This window comes from Papaver somniferum, unplaced genomic scaffold, assembly GCF_003573695.1.
Source record: "Papaver somniferum cultivar HN1 unplaced genomic scaffold, ASM357369v1 unplaced-scaffold_128, whole genome shotgun sequence".
NCBI lineage: Eukaryota > Viridiplantae > Streptophyta > Magnoliopsida > Ranunculales > Papaveraceae > Papaver > Papaver somniferum.
The window spans coordinates 13,402,256-13,419,610 of record NW_020621936.1 but is presented as its reverse complement, the minus strand read 5'-3'; the positions used below and the strand labels follow the sequence as shown (position 1 = coordinate 13,419,610).

The 17,355-nt window shown below is 37.7% G+C and overlaps 1 pseudogene; it reads right to left on the bottom strand.

Moving 5' to 3' along the window:
• Positions 1–6,932: 6,932 nt before the first annotated feature.
• LOC113331925 lies at positions 6,933–9,189 on the bottom strand (annotated as a pseudogene).
• Between the last annotated feature and the right edge of the window lie 8,166 nt (positions 9,190–17,355).

The window sequence follows — 17,355 nt, the reverse complement described above, 5'->3', positions numbered from 1 at the left end:
CATATACTTTCAATCACACAAGATAAAGGTATTAACAAAAGTACCAATTGAATCAGTGATGAAGAATTCTAAAATATCAGGAAGGGTCGAGAGATGGAATGTACAAGTAGGCCACTTTGATATTAAATATGAAATTTTGTCTTCACCAAAATCACTAGTTGTTGCGGATTTCTTGGCAGAATTTCCTTTAGAAGAAGATGAAGCAGTAGAAGAAATGATGGATGTAGAAGAAGAACATGGAGATCCAAAAGATTTATTAACAGAACCAAATAGATGGGAAATATTGGTAGATGGATCATCAAATGGAGAAGGAAATGGAGTTGGAATTTTTTTAATTTCTCCAAAAGGAATAAAGATGGCTTTTTCATTCAGATTGGAATTTGCATCCACTAATAATGAAACAGAATATGAAGCTGTGATACATGCTTTAAAATTCGCAATAGAAATGAAACTAGAAAATGCCAGGAGCACTAGTGATTCGCAGCTAGTTATTCACCAGATAAAAGGAGAATATACTACAAATGAACCGTCCTTGAAGAAATATAAGAAGCTGGTTGAAGAATTATCAGCGAAAATCCCAAAGATAAAATGGAGGCACATTTCAAGAAAGGATAATTGACTCGCAGACGCTTTTGCTTTCATCTCAAGCATGATGACAGATCCAACTGCGAGATGCATAAAAATACAAACACTTCTGTCACCATCAATAAATAAAGAAGAGGAAGATGTGGATGTGATGATGATAGATAATGAAAAAGAACAAAAAATGAACATTGTCGCAGACTGGAGAATGGAACTTCATGCATATTTGGCGAAAGGAAAAACACCAAGAAATAGATTGGAAACACACAAGTTAAAAAGCCGAGCAAAGAAAATACATGCACCAGGAGCACCATTGTCATCTTCAACCAGTGTATGGCCCTTTGGAAAATGGGGCTTAGACATTGTGGGGCCATTTTTACCAGGAACTGGACAAAGAAGTTACTTAATAGTCGCAACAGATTATTTCACAAAATGGACAGAAGTGAAGGCAGTACAACATATTCGTGACAAAGTTATCTTTACATTCATATTCGAAAATATCATCTGCAGATTTGGAATTCCTGCACAGTTGGTATATGATAATGGGAAACAGTTTGAGGGGCAGAATATAGAAATGTTACTTAATGCATTCAAGATAAAATGTTGAAAGTCCTCTCCTTTATATCCACAAGCTAATGGGCAAGTAGAAGCAACAAATAAAACAGTTGCAGATATATTAAAGAAGAAATTGGAAGGACATCACAGATCATGGTGCGAACAAGTACATAATGCAGTATGGGCTTATAATACAACTAGAAGAGAAGCTACTGGAATGTCACCTTTTTGTTTAACATACAAAGTTGAAGCGGTGTTACCAACAGAAGTTGTTATTCCGACAAAAGAAGAGAAGCTTGGGAGAAAAATCTTAGTGCGAGTTTAATTTTAAACAAACTTGATGAATTAGAAGAAAAAAGAGAAAAAGCTTTACAACATATGGAGAATTATCAGCGAAGATTAGCTCGAGAATATAATAAACGTGTCAAAATACGTGAATTTCAACCAGGAGATTTAGTTCTGCGAGAAACACCAATATATCAGCGAGAAAATGGTGGAAAATTAGCGAAAAAATGGGATGGACCTTACATAATTATGGAGATAGTTAGAACAGGAGCTTATAGATTAATGGATCCAGAAGGGAGGGATGTTGGTCACAGATTAGACAGACCATGGAACAGGTTGTATTTAAAAAGATATTATCAGTAAGAAGCTTTGAGAAGTTATGAATTCTGAAAAAATAATTGCAAAATTACTCATATCAAAAGAAGATCATGATGTGCGAAATTGTCGCAGAGATAACCACAGAACAATGACATAAAAGAAAGGGGCGAACCTTTATGGCGTACACCCTAGTTCGCGAATAAAATTTTGCAAGAGGCAAATGTAAGACCTAAAGTACGTCATATTAGGGGGTACCTGTTACATGGCTCAAGGAAAGGCTACACCGCCACCGAAACCTGAGTCATGGAGATTTGGGGTCAATAAAGCCCATCCGGGAGAGGTACCTTGGATTCTCAACTTAAGCATATGACTTAGGTTGGGCGACTAAGGTAATAAGGAATCTCTCAAGGAGTACAGAATCTGATCAAGGCGCCGAGGTACACGGTTGAGTCAAGGGTGCCGGGGGCGTTTGAAGCGTCCTTGCCATTCTTGACAAGTCTTGGCTTATACTGCACTCGGTCTGAAGAAAACCCCACTTAGGGTGCAGTCTCGTAACCATAATCCCTATAGGAAAAAGGGATAAGAGGATGCGAAAACAACTGGTTGTTGTTAAGACTGGATAGGAGGAGCTAACCTTGTATGGTAGAAGTACGCCTCCTTGAAGGGGAAACCAGGGGGGAGATAAGGGCGGCACCCTCCATTAGGGAGCTGATAAGTGTCTTAAGACGCAAATGTCATGAGGCTTTTTATTTGCAAGAATATTAAGGCTTGTCATATTTGTGCAACAATCCTGAAGAGGCAATAATACAAAAGAAAAAGATAAGACGAGATCAATGGGTTTTCGCATGAAAGTGCGAAGACGTCCTGCGATTTCGTCGCAAGACGGCAATGTCATGGGGCTTTATTTTCGCAAGAATATTTAGGCCTGTCATATTGTCACAAAATTCCTGAAGAGGCCATAATACAAAAGAAAAGGTTAAGACAAGATCAATGGGTTTTTGTATGAAAATGCAAGGACGTCCTGCGATTTTGTCGCAATGACAAGAGATGGCATAATAATACCTTTAATTAGGAAGGAAAAATAAGACCATATGATAAAAAAAATTAATGATAAGCATTCACAACAGATTATTTTGTGCAAGAAAGATAATGAGAGGCAAGTATGGGAATCGATATACAAGAAGCATTATCTTTCTTATCAACAAAATATTAAAAGGAAAAGTTGACTTCAAAGTTATTGAAAAATGTAGCTCTCAAAAGTGATAAAAATAAGACAGTTCAAGAAAACAAAGCTAGAAAAGAAGCTCAAGCTTCAATATTAATATCAGTAGCAGGAGATGACAGAAATTCTTCGCCAACATTCTCGCAAGCTCCTCCTTCATTTCGGCTTTGATCTTCGCCATGACTAGCATTTTGATTATCGCCAGCAATTACTTCTTCAGGAGAAATTTCTTTCTCATTCTGATTAACACCAGCAGATACTTCTTTAGAAGGAACCTCTTCTTCATCTTCCAGGAAATTATCCTCGCACCGCTTTCGTAATAATCACTATCAGCAGGACGAGGAACTTCATCATCATACTTCTAGAGGATCAATTGATGTAGGAGGAAGAGAGTTGGACAGTAAGATGTCATTTACAAGGACTTCAGCCCGGAGATGAACTTGGCGAAGAAGTGCTCTTTGATGATTCCTATCTTGAATATCTTTAAAATAAGCAAGATAATCAAGTCTTCTTTCTGCTCGATCGCGAGAACCAGTAAGGGTAGAGACGAGCAAGGCATTCTCTTTGCGAATTTTAGCATATTTAGCCTCCAAGTCAGAAATAGAGGAATGAAGATTCTTCTCAGACTCTGCGAAAAATAGAATACAAAATTTTGTTAAAATAAGGAATTCAGAGAGATATGACAAAGAAAAGATAATTAAGGCAGTCAAACTATTATGACTACCTTCCTTTTGCGAAATAAGGTGTTGAATCAAGGATAGACAACTATTCTCCCAATGGTCCATTGCGTCATCAAATTTATCTCCAACTAAACCTTTAAGTCGAGACTGAAGATTTTTCTCTTTAGAAACAAGGAAGGCATTTTTCTTCGCAAGAGAAGAATAAGATTCTTCTAATTTGGAATATTGTTCTTTAAGCTGATTTGCCTTCACACTTAAAGCTATTCTACCTTGAATGAGTGTATCTCTTTCAGTGATAGATGATTCTGTTACTTCTTTAAGTTCATTTCTTAAAGAGCGAAGAGATTTCTCTTGGTCGGCACATACTTTTAGGAGAATATTAAGTTGTTGCGAAGTTATCGCCATCTTGTTTAAATAAACTCGCTTCTCTTGAGATAAGGTTTTATTCTCATCTGATAAAGTTTCCATCCCTAAATTAGCTTTGGTTAAAGAATAAGAAAGACGAGATACTTCATTACTTAATAGATCTTGTCTTTGAACTAATTGGGTATTTCCATTGGTAAGATTATTTATTTGATCAAGAAAATATGAATAGAGGTTATCTAATTGGTTATATTGATCCATTAAGACTTCTTTATCAACACGGGCTTCTTCAACAGCAGATTCAAATTGATATCTCTCCATTACTCGTTTCTGATTTAATGCTTAACATGCGAAAGATGGATTTAAAGGATAATTAAACATGGGAAGGATAAAACCATCGAAAAGGCAAATTAAAGACATAGATGAGGAAATCATACCTCTTAATTCATCATTCTTCTTGCGAAGATTGTCACGATCCAGCAAAACATTCTGAAGTTTCTGATTTTCAAGACGAAGAGCATTACATTCTTTTTCTAAAGCTGTCTGCGAAGCAACTTTGTCAGAACCCAAATGCTTGCTCAGAATTTCGCAAACATTAGACTTGATGGGATCAGTAGAAGACTTCTTGCCATCATCCAGAATCTCAGATAAAACCTTGAAAGCAATATCTATCCCTTCCATGGTTTCTTTCGACAGAGGAAGAGACTTGGGTAGAGAAATAGTAGAGATAGAAGGTTGAGAAACATTCTCAATGGGAAGAGAAGAGGTTTCATTCGCAGAAGGATCCACAAGGGGAATTTCAATCATAGAAAGATCAACTGGAGAAATGAAATCAGAGGAAGCATTTTCGCGAGTTGGAGATAAAGGTTTATCTTGCGAAGATGTCGCAGGAGATTTGGAAGAAATGAAATCAGAGGCAGCATCTTCACGAATTGGAGATAAGGGTTTATCTTGCGAAGATGTCGCATGAGATTTGGAAGAAATGAGTAGGTGGAATGGAACAAAAGTTGGAACAGTCTTGAGGTGGCGAGATTTCTTGTGAGGTTTATGAAGATCTTTATCACCCTGCGGATTACAATCTAGATAAGAAACGGAGGCAACAATATTGTTATTAGAAAAAGATAGTGTTTCTTACTACCTTCTCATTCGCAGACTTTCTTTTATGTGCGACAACTTTATGCTGTGATTTGGGATTGTTAGGGTTTTGAACTGTAAATTTAGTGTTGGAGCCGTTTTTGCTGAAATAACAAGAGTATGGGAATCACATAAGGCAATAAACAAGATTAATTTCAAATATATCAATTTCAACAAAACTCATAAGGAAGAAAAGAGAAGACTAACCTTGATGAATCCATGAAAAATGATAGCAGGGAGATTGTCTCGAAGAAGATCACGAACTATGAAGATCTAGTTTGAAGATAAAGAAGAACTTAAAAAGATTAAAGAGGAAAAAAGAAAAGTTGCAATAATGGAATTTGCAGAAGAACGATGAAGTTGCAGAGAGAATAAAAGGAAAGAAGAAGAGAAGTGAAAAGAAATATATATAGAGGGAATTTTTCCTCGAGAAAATAAACACGGTTAATACTGAAAGATTTAAGCGGTTAAAAAGTAACGGTTACAAAAGACGTGTCGAGAAATAAATGGAAGAAAGAATACGTGTGATAAATGCAGAATATGAGAAGATAAGCAGTTGCGGCATTTCTCACATCATTCTCTACTTTGCAGAGAAGATATGAGAAGAGGCAAGATGTAGGATCAGAATCTCGCAACAATTATGTCTCAGCGAAATTATCAATGGTACAACACAATAGCGTCGCAAAATAATTTCAGAAACGACGTCAGCAAGGAACATGAGAAAGATGTGATAGTCTTGCAAAAATTAGAGAACTTGCGAAGTTAACATTTGTAAGGTTGTGAGAATGTCGCAAACCATATCCGAAAATAAAGGACAGATTAGCTTCCACTATGTATTTTCTTATAAATAGTCATTCGAGTTGTAAAGGGAGAGAGAGATCTTTTTGAGTAAGAAACAAGTAAATAGGAGAGAGAAAGTTCAGAGCAGAGATCATTCTTGACTTCTTTATCTTTCTTGTAAGAACATTCAAAAATTAATCAATAAAATTAAGAGTGTAAACCTAAAATTGAGCTGATCAACAATGAAATTATATGAGGGGTGTAGTGTAGGATTTCCTGCAACTACAACAAAAATTGGGGAAGAAGATGAACAGTGATATCTAGTTTTGCTTCACCTGGGCACAGGTTTTGATTCAGCTCGGCGCTGAGTTAAGTTAATTTTGACTCATTCTTCCAACTCGGTCTTTGTCCAAGTATTCAAGGGCATGAACATCTTTTGGTATGGCTCAATTAATGCCACGTATACTCTAACATATGTTACCCGTTTTTTCAAAAAAAAACGAGACAAAAAAAGTCAATTCATGGACATTTAATATATTATAAAAAAAGGTGGGCATTGTATTAAATGCATTTCCCCACATGGGGATTTTATTAATCTCCCACAAAAAAAAAAAAGAAGGAAGGTAATGAAATGCTGGCAAAAGTGGTTATCGCCTTCTTCCTTGCAGTGAGAAGAGACTGTCATCGGAGTAGATAGCACCAGCTAAACTTGCTGGTGGTAAACCAGTAAAATGCTGATGAGGATCATAGAAAATAAGATCGTGATTATCTCGGAGCAAAATGGACTGAAAAGCAGGCAGAAGCCACGCTAAAGAGACTTTCAAATCTTTTAGTATATGCAATCAACTATTTACTTATGATTAAACAAACATTTATTGAATTGCATCCTTGTCATATAACATCATAGCGCCATAGTTTAGCTACATATTACTGCATCAATAACAAGGTTTACAAGCATGAATACTTATTAATTGTTGATTTTGGGATTTCATTCATTTACATGAAACTTTAAAACAGGCCGGGCAGAGCTAATTGATGATTGAGCTTCTATGAGACGCTTGAAGAAAAAGGCCCTCGTCGATGTGAAGACTAAGCATGATCCGGTAGTTGACAGGCTTATTTTCGTCCTTCATCTTGAAGACGAAACAACCTAGTAAAATAGCTGCAAATATCTTCATCTCCCTGTAGGAATTTTTTTTTTCCCAAACAGATACGAGGTCCCGCCTGCATTATTCGTAGATAAGCACTTACTCAGAACCACATCGGCATATATTATACAGTGTTTCGAAACTAATTTTGTAAATATAAGTCCAACTGAGCCACTTATTACCAAGAGCAATCCCAACACGAACCCTGGCCAAAGCCAAGTTCAACCTACCCAAAAAAGACCTTGCCGAGCACAGCTTCAAAAAAAAAGAACTAGAAATTGCTAAGTTTATTTATGGGTTCGTGTTATGTACCTGAAATGCAGTGAACTTGAAAGAACTTTCTCCTCTAAAGTATCCATCCTGGTCCAGCCATCTTTCTGGACGAAACTCCTCTGCATCTTCACCCCATATGTATTTCATTCGACCCATTGCATACGGTTGATAAGCCACCATATCACCTTTTCGCACACTATATCCATCTGGTAAAGTGTCGTCTGAGAAACAAATCTTAGCATCCTGCATGCATACGGACAAAGACATGATGAATATGATTTTAGATTCTGCACCTCTATGGCAAAGAAATATGAGTGAGATGTTGGATAAAGTACCACAGGGACAGCGGGGTAAAGTCGAAGAGTTTCGGCGAGAGCAGCATGGAGATAATGCATCTTGTCCAGGGCATCATCAGTGACACTCTCAACATACTGATCAAATGGTGTGCTGTCTTTGGCATCAGTTGCTTCTCTCACTTCTTTTGCAGCTTTATCTTGGACGTGAGGGTTCTCACAGAGCATGTAAAGAAACCATGAAAGAGTTATAGCTGTTGTATCTCTTCCAGCTAGTAAGAAACTCAGGGTTATGTCTCTCAAGTACCTTGGATCCGTATTCAATTCTAGAAATCTTGACAAGATATCTTCCTTCTTATTTGACTGCATCCATCAAAACCATACAGTTAAATTTCTATAAAGCTATACTAGTTATCATAACTAAGAAAGTAATTTCTTTTTCTTTTAAAAAATACTACCAATGAGTCATCCGCCGACTTGGAGCCTTGTTCGATCTTGCTACTTATAATCTTGTTTATGAAATCATCGACAATCTTGATATTCTTCTTTAACTTGGTTTCAAATCCAACATTTAGAAACCTCTTAATCTCCCAGGGAATATCAACATATCGCCGTTGAGTCATCGCACTCGAGTCGTCAAAGGCGTTAGCAAACTGGGTTCCTTCGCTGGATCCAGCGACTGTTCAGTTCTACGCCAAACCCCACTTTGAATATTGAATCCAAAGTTGATTTCATTAGCAAATCCTATAACCGATAATAATCAAACTAAACATAAGCCAAAATAATAATAACAAAAAAGTTAAATATAAGTAAACCAAGTAACCAACTATAATCAGTACAGTATAAGTAAATAATTACTTGAGCGTCAATGGTGCGGTCGGATTTAGCATAGTCCTCGGAAATAATTCGAGCTAGTTTCGCTGCATTTTTCCGGAAAACAGCACTGCTAAAGTCCCTCAAGACCTTGGTAGAGAACTCGTAGCTCGATACTTTCCTTTGATGACGCCATTTTTCACCGTCTACAGCAAATATACCATCTCCTAGGAGATCCGAGAGAATATGATAGTTATGATATCCCTGAAAGTTCATTCATTTAAGAAATCACCATTAGCTAACTATAAAGTATTTTTGTTCTCTAATATTAAAACGTTTCGAATAGGTTATGTAACAAGTTTATTTCTATCAGAAATTAACTAAGTTATACAAAATGAAGTTGGAACGGAAATGGTATAAAACAAACAAATATATATATATACCTTGCCGAAGTTCTGGAAATTGGTTTTGAGGATGTATTCAACATTAGCAGGATCAGAAGTATAAACTTCGCTTCGGAAAGGACAGAGTAATCTGTAAGTTTTATGCTTACGAGCGAGATCAGTCATATAATCATATAATCTTTTGAAGTTAAGAAGTTGATTAAAAATGGTTCCTGCAACTGGATGGTATTTCTTCTTAGTACTACCAGAGAATAAGGATATCCTCAAGATAATTAGAGTGAACAACAGAAGAGCTAATAGTGAAACTGTGCCGGTAGTAGTGAACGTTGAGGAATCCATCATCAAGTTCATGAGTGAGGAATACTGTGATTCTGTGAATTGAAGATGATGATAACTACTAGAATGTATAATACTTAAATTTTTTTCTTTACTAGAAACCCACCATTTAAATGTTATGTATGGGTAGCCCAAAGTTAATTAAAGACAAACCTTGATTACGAAATTTATCTAACTGAATAAATCATACGAGTAATAATCCTTAGAATATCTCATGCAATAACTCCATTTCCATTAATCCCAAAAATATCTCCTGCAATAACTCCTTATTAACTGGATAAATCATACAAGTAATCCTAGAATATCTCCTGTAATAACTCCATTTCCATTAATCCCAAAAATATCTCCTGTAATAACTCCATTTCCATTAATCTCAAAAATATCTCATGCAATAACTCCTTATTAACTCATTTGCGGTAATTTGAAGAAAATCTAAGTTTATAAGTTGATAACAATCCCTTCTCTACCTCTTTCTTTTTCCGTATCTGTTATACTAAAATACGTTATCATGCACGAAGTTGTGCCGCTGAGCTAGATGGGATCGGGTGATTTTTCTTCTACATGGATGATTTAGATCGTTAAGCTAATATTGAAATTGCATAAATCAAATCAGCTAAGTTGGACCTATTTTCTCCTATTTATTTATTTTTCTTTTCCCTGTTATTGATTTTCGCTAAATCCAATATATATATGGAAATCCCATGATCAATTGATCGATTACATATTACATTTTATGATGTATATTTGTTTTATTTTATTCGTATGTATCTTTTGTCGTGATTGATTATGTTGCAAGCACCTACTAAAAAGGCAGAAGGAAAGCCGAAATCCATGTTCGAGGAGAAAGAAAATCTTTTCAGTCCAACCAACCCAACTCGATTCGACCCAGTTATCCGATTCTGCACTTTCCCGATACATCTGTCCGATTCTGCATTTTTCCGATCCTGTTGTCCGATTATGTACTTCTCCGACCCATCTTTTCGATTCTTTACTTTTCCGACCTATATGTCCGATTCTGAACTTTTTGACCCATATGTCCGATTCTGAACTTTTCCGACCCATTTGTCCGTTTCGTTCCTACTTGGCCTTATCCTGTTCCGATCTGGTGGTTGGTCGTGCACGTCCGCGTGGGCTCCAATTCTGTTTATGTACAGATGGAACCAAAGCTTGGCATGAGGTATGTAACTATTTGTAGGCTTTAACGTTGGATATTTTTTGGGTTTATTTAGTTGTTTTTAGAACATGCCTAGTTTTGTTTTTTTTAGAACATGTCTAGTTCTATTTTTCTTTATCTTAAGATAAATCCATAACATATAAACGGTCAATTTAGATTATGACTGTTGATTTTGATCATTTAGAATTTTGGTCTTGTTATTTAATTTGTTCTCTTGAACATGATATTAGCTATAGTTCAATGGTGTCTCTTGTTCAATTGGTTGTACCAACTCGATTCCAATGTATATATTTGAATGTTCCGTGGGATGTAATCCAGTTGCTCGACTATTGAAGAGTCAGTAGTTTCAAAAGATACGTTGCAAACAAAATCACATGTTTTCCAATTTTTATGGAAGAACTCACAAAAGGTGATATGAGTCAGAAATTTTCCACTTCATCCATAATACTAACGAACCAATATATATTGAAGTATGATAAAAAGAGCACTATCTTTAGTAATCTATTCAACCTAAAGTAAGTAGTTGACATGTGCAGTGAGATTCTCTTGGCATATTGAGATAAAGAAATTTCTCAAAAGCTAAATGTAGCAAAATTGAAAACGGAAAGAACCCCGAAGTAATGAGGGTTAGACATACCGACTTATATAAAGCATGTGAAAAGGGACATATGTGTCATGAGACAAAGATGTACCTTTTTCTCCCAGCAGTAATGACACCAAAGTACATGTGTCAATTGAACATGGGATGAAGCTAAATTGTAATTCTAGCTCTAACCAAAGATTTGGGGATGAATATTCTTACTAGTATTGGTACAAGCAATGTCATGCGGGTACCATAATAACAACCAATTTCCATAGGAAGGTCATACTTCAAACATCAACTTTAATGACAAAAAGAACTTTGTCTGGCCAATTGATTATTTAGTTGAACTAGATCCAATGTCTGCGCTTGTAGAATGAAAATTACATTATTCCCACGAGACATGAATTCTCTAATGCACTTGAGATATATCCGGATGAAAAATATATCACCCTCCCTGAAACGTAACATATATTAACTCTAAAGTACTTGAGTTGAATACCACTTTTGTTACGCAATAAGGCCACACCACTTATAAATCTCTCAAGACTCAATGTCTAACTGATAGTGGTTTTTCTCCCACTAATTTAAGTAATATACACTAGTTTTTGAACTAATTCTTTAAAATGTGACTATGATGATTGGATCACCGAGTGAAGCACTGCTCAAATTTTGTTTCCAAGATGGAACAAATATTAAAAGTCACAAAATCTCTACATGTACAAAGATAATCCATACCTGGAAAGAAGATGAGTGCAACTCTGTGATGATTGGTATGAAAAGAAAAGCTCAAGTGCTCCATTTTATATTCCGCAAATTGATTAAATCCGGGAAAACAAAGAACTCTCTACCTTCCGTGTATAAAGGCCTTAGATGCGGAATATAAACCGATCAAATACTTATCTACCTGAAGACAGTTGACATGTGCTAGGAGGACACTGCATGCTTTGATGCTTCATCAAACGTGTCTTGCTCAAACATCGAGCCGGCCTCTATCCTGGTAACATCTGTCTACTTTTCCTCCTAAGTTTTATCTTTATTTGTCACCATCTAGTTCTTACCCCGCAACAATGCCATTGTTTCGTGCTAAGCAGGGGACTTAATGTTGATGGTGGTTTTTAGTTCGAGGATAAAATTGTAAAAACCTATATCTAATGCGTCGTCGTTCTGCAAAGAAGCTGACCCATTTAAGAGGGATGAGTGCGCATGCCTCCTTACTTACATATGTATTGAGCAATTCGGTATATTTATATATAAAATTTACCCAGAATGGTGCGTGTAGCAACAACCCCAAATATTCTGTAAATTTTATCTCATGCCTGCATTATTCATTAATGTATGGCTTATTGAGTATTTTTCCTATGCTATGTTCCCCGGCTTAACCCTTAATATTGGTATGACATGACAATTAGTGTTCACTTGCAGCTGAGTAACATGAATTTCCCGAAGTATCAAAATTAAGGTCTGCATGAAAGTACTCAATCAGAAGAAGCGCTAACTGTTCTCTGAGAATAAAATTAAGAATTTTGTGTCAACACACAAAAGTCACCAAATTTGACCAATTTTGCGACAGCTCGCAATATTCAAATTTTAACCTAATTAATTTGCAAAAATTAGGTTTTTTGCGCCTGTGCAATATCTCGAACCCTATTGGTCGAGATCAAACCTAGGTAAGCTAGGAATTCAATCCGCCATGGACTAGTAGAAGCAAAACCCTACCAAAAGTAGAAAACAAGAAATAAATAGGAATTGCGGCAAGTAAAAGAAGCAACAAAGGGAGGAGTGGCCACGCCACTTGGCCGGCCGGTCTGCTCCAGCAAGCGCTGCCCTTGGTCGGTCGGCCACACTCCATGTTTCCCCTTGTCGGCCCTCGTTCCCATCGACCAATCAGATCGTTTTAAATGCGCCACACGCACTTTTAAATAAAGCTGGAAGTTGGATGGTCGACACGCCTAAATTCCTTAAGAATTTAATGTAGACTGCCCATGACAATCTTAAAACGATCACGACCGTACGTTTTGGCCACTCGATTTATCAAGATTAGCCGCTCCCTAAAGCGACCGGACAAGAATCACCATACACACCGGCGAGCCCACTAATGCCTTGGCCAATCAGAATCCTTCCAATTCACAAGCAGAGCCACCAAACGTTTACCCAAAGTAGGTTGGCCGCGCGAGTTATAAAACCCTAAATTATGTTAGCAGCGGCATATTGCTAACGCAAAACGATCTTGACCGCCCAACTTCGCCAGCTGAATTGACTGGTTTTTATTCAACCTCAATCAACGGGCAAGGTGCAGATACGCTCATCAGCGGCCCAGCTATTGTGCTGGCCAGACGAACAACTCCCAACACGCGCCAACACCAAAAAATCGTTGGCCCAAAATAGGTTGGCCACACGGCTTTTAAAACCTAAATTAAATCAACGACAGTCGTTAACCGTTGCAAATCATCTCGGCCGCCCAACTTCGCCAGATGAATCGGATGGCCTAAATCCTATTTTAGGTATCCAACAAGGTGTGTCCATGATCAATAGCCACTCCGCTTCCATAAGCCACAATCGTCCAAGTTACGGCCTCCCCATATGGCTCCCAAACGATCATACAAAAGGGCCTGGTCGCGCTGCTTACATGAATTTTAAGGTAGCCATTAACTGTCGCAAATCATCTCGGTCGTCCAACTTCGCCAGCTGAATTGACCGGCCTAGATTAAATTTTAGGCGACTGATAAGATGTCACCATAGTCGTCAGCCATCACTCTCCTATAGGGACCGACCGTCCTACCTTTGGCATGTATAAATGGCTCCCAATAGCTCCCTGAAAATGGTCGGTCATGCTCTTTTTATAACATTAGGTTCCGCGACTAACCAAGACAGGCTCAATATAACGATGTTCCACATGCATCGATTATTTTGAGATGCTTGCTCAAAAGCGATGCATTACATGCATCGAATACATATGATATTTTATGAGTATCGGTTTCACAAATAACTTAGTTATTTAACCTAATAGCGCCACATGCTATTCTTTGCGACAAGTCTCATGATTTGACTCGCCACACATGATCACCCACCGCCTAGCTTGCGTGTGATTGGTCAGAATAACTAGGTCTTGCATACAAGACCCGCTCAGCAACCTGCTACATATTTTCCACGAATATACTCGAGACATCAAACATGTCACAAACTGGGGGATGCTCACTGGGGTATTGGTTTGGCATTTTACAGCGTGCGGCGTGTATCGCGCCCATTACGAGAAAATGTCAGAAAAGGGAGGACGGTTAGTAGCAGTAAGAGAGTAGCGGGTGTAAGGCTGGCCAGTCTTCCCTCATGATGGAAACGTGATGGTCACCACTTTTTATACAATTCCACTTCTCTACTACTTAACTGTCTCCGCTTCCTACGAGATCATGGGTGCTCAATCATGACTTGTATAAATAAGGTTTCAACCTATTTCGACAAAAAAACAAGTGTTATCAACACAAGTATCCAGAAAAACACCATGAACTGATAGCTTACATCCTACAAGCCAGTTCCGTATTCTGACACAAGTCATTAAACAACCACACCTTCATAATTCAAAATTCTGATCTCAACACCTTCTTATCTTCCCTCCCTAAGATCAACCCTTCTCCTTCATTTTGTGACTGAAGTAAGGATGGAACAACCATTTCTTAGTTTAGGTCAGAATTGTACAAATTGATCTCTCGAATCTAAAGTACTCCCGTGTAGTGCATTGGTTTAGGGTTAAGATTCGCCTCTCATCAACACAGCCAAATTTACCAAAACCAGCAGAATCAGTTTTTACCCCAAAACAACTGGCAACCACAATTGGAGATTAATCTCTTGGTTGCGAAGTTAATTTCTCAATTTTCATTTCAATCTTCCCAATTTCAAGATGGTGGATCTTAGGTATGGATCAGCACAAATCTCGATGTTACTGGCGCTGACAACACCCCTGACATCAACGTTCCTACGGGTGATACCAATGTATCGCCTACCAGTACGATCAACACATCTCGTGGCACTACATCCTATACCACCAACACCAGCAGCGCAGGAAACATTCCCTCAGGCGTGACACCTCCTATAACCAGAGCCAGAGCCGCTGCCGCCATTCCTAATGTTTCTTCAAGCGTAACACCACCAATTGTTACCAGAGCTATTGCCACTCCTCCATCGGGACGAGAGGCTGGAGGAGCCAAAGGAAGCCAACCCCCTATTACCATTATCGATTTGATGGAAAGACAAGAAGTTCTCGCTAAGGCTCATACTGACATGGCTACAACTCAGAAAGAGGTACTTACTTTCCTCGAGACACTATCGGAGAGGCTACCACAATAATCACGCCACCCAAATGGAGCCAATAAGGAGTACTTTTAATACTCCCGGCACAAGCACCTCAGTAAGGCGCGCCTTTATAGATGAAGAGGCTCGTGTTTCTCCAGAACGCCCATTGGAAAGGAATCATCCACGTGAGGATCTGAAACGAATTCTCCCAATTCGAAGCAAAGAAAACCCGGCGGGCATGCACCAACATCAACCTCCTTACTCTAAAACACATATATTCACTCTAAAGTCCTTGAGTTGAATCCCACTTTTGTTAAGCAATAAGGCCACAACATTTATAAATCTCTGAAGACTCAGTGTCTAACTAACTGATAGTGGTATGTCTCCCACTAATTTAAGGAATATACACTAGTTTTTGAACTAATTCTTTATAATGTGACTATGATGATTGGATCATCGAGTGAGTCACTGCTCAAATTTTGTTTCCAGGATGGAACAAAGATTAAAAGGCACAAAATCTCTATATGTACCAAGAGATAATCACCTTCTTAAATTCCAAAGAGACCCATGCAAGTGGATATCATATGGAAACTCACAGTGATGAGAATGTAGTTGATTGTATCTTTTATATCTCTAATGCATGTGGAAGGAAACAAAAACTAATGAGTCAATCTAGTGAAATATAAATCGCTATAGTGTTTGGATTATTGAATCCATATTGACTCCGACGATGAAGTATTGGGAATTGACTTATACAGGCTTTGAGATAACCATAAAGGCACTTTGGTTATGACATGATGTTTAGTTTGAAAGGAATCATACATACATCACTGTGTTTGAGTGGACGAGACAACGGGAAAAATATTGACATAATGCGAAGTGACGGCATATCTCTTAATAAGTGTTTTCTAAGGTACTAGATGCACAACCCCCTTCTCATTATGCTTTTAGGTAAGAAAGCATATCGCTCATTTTTTCAAAGTCCTCAGTAAAACAGGATCGAGGCCATCCTAAGATGTAAATGGTAAAAATCCCATATTACTAAGAAAACGAGGTGATATTTTAAAAATATCGATGCAGAATGCGTACCATTAAAGTGACTTATGGATCTGGCGGATCTTTTGAAATTTTGTACTAGTTCTAGTTTCCAAAAAATTTTGCGTTTAAAAAACTACTGGCACATATTATACATGTAAGGACTCACCACCATTTGTAAATGCTAGAGAGTACACATCAAAGGGAACTGATGGTTATTGCATGTTTCATAGGATCAATATATAGCATCTTATATCCCATGGTCTCGCAAAGGATATCATCAAAGTTTACAGATGGTGCCTAAGGCATGGTTATGCGTATAAACCTACCTTTTACTGCTTACGGAATATGCAATATTAACATATTTACTTAATTCATTTTAAAACCCAATATTAGTCAACCTTTTATGCGTATCAGTTGGTAACTGGATATAATCCTGACATTCGTGTTCTTACGCATTTTTGGTTGCACTATATATGTGCCATTACGACTCAACATCATACGATGGGTCTTCAAAACTGTTAAGTAGTTATGTTGGAAATGAGTTCCCAACAATTATCCGCATTTTAAAGCTTTTGGCAAGAGATCTCTTAACGCTAGATTTGTGTTTTATCACTTTAATGGGACAGTCTTCCCATCGTTAGGGGGGGATAAGAAAAAGTATTTTCTAAGGGAACGACAGGAATTGTCGTGGTGTGTTCCCACTGTGTCTCATATTGATTCTTGTACTCCACAAATATAAATTTGAAGTGACAAAGAATAAGCGATTTTCAGAATGTACACTGATATCGCTAAAGTGATGAGATCACGCATACCAGCTGCAAACCTACCTACAAGGTTACGAATCCTCAATAAGGGATATACACCATAGACTAAGGTGTTGCAACTACACTTAGTGGAAGTGTGGTTGAGGTCGTGGCTCCTTAAAGGAAGATGGAGAGACCATCAGGTTCGATCAATGCTCACCTAGAAAAGAAGTAGATGAGTACAACCCATAATTTATATCACTATTGAAATCATCTCATTTGATCGTCTGTGACCATGTCCATGAATAAATACTGGAGGACGCTCTGAAGTTTAATGATTCTAGAGA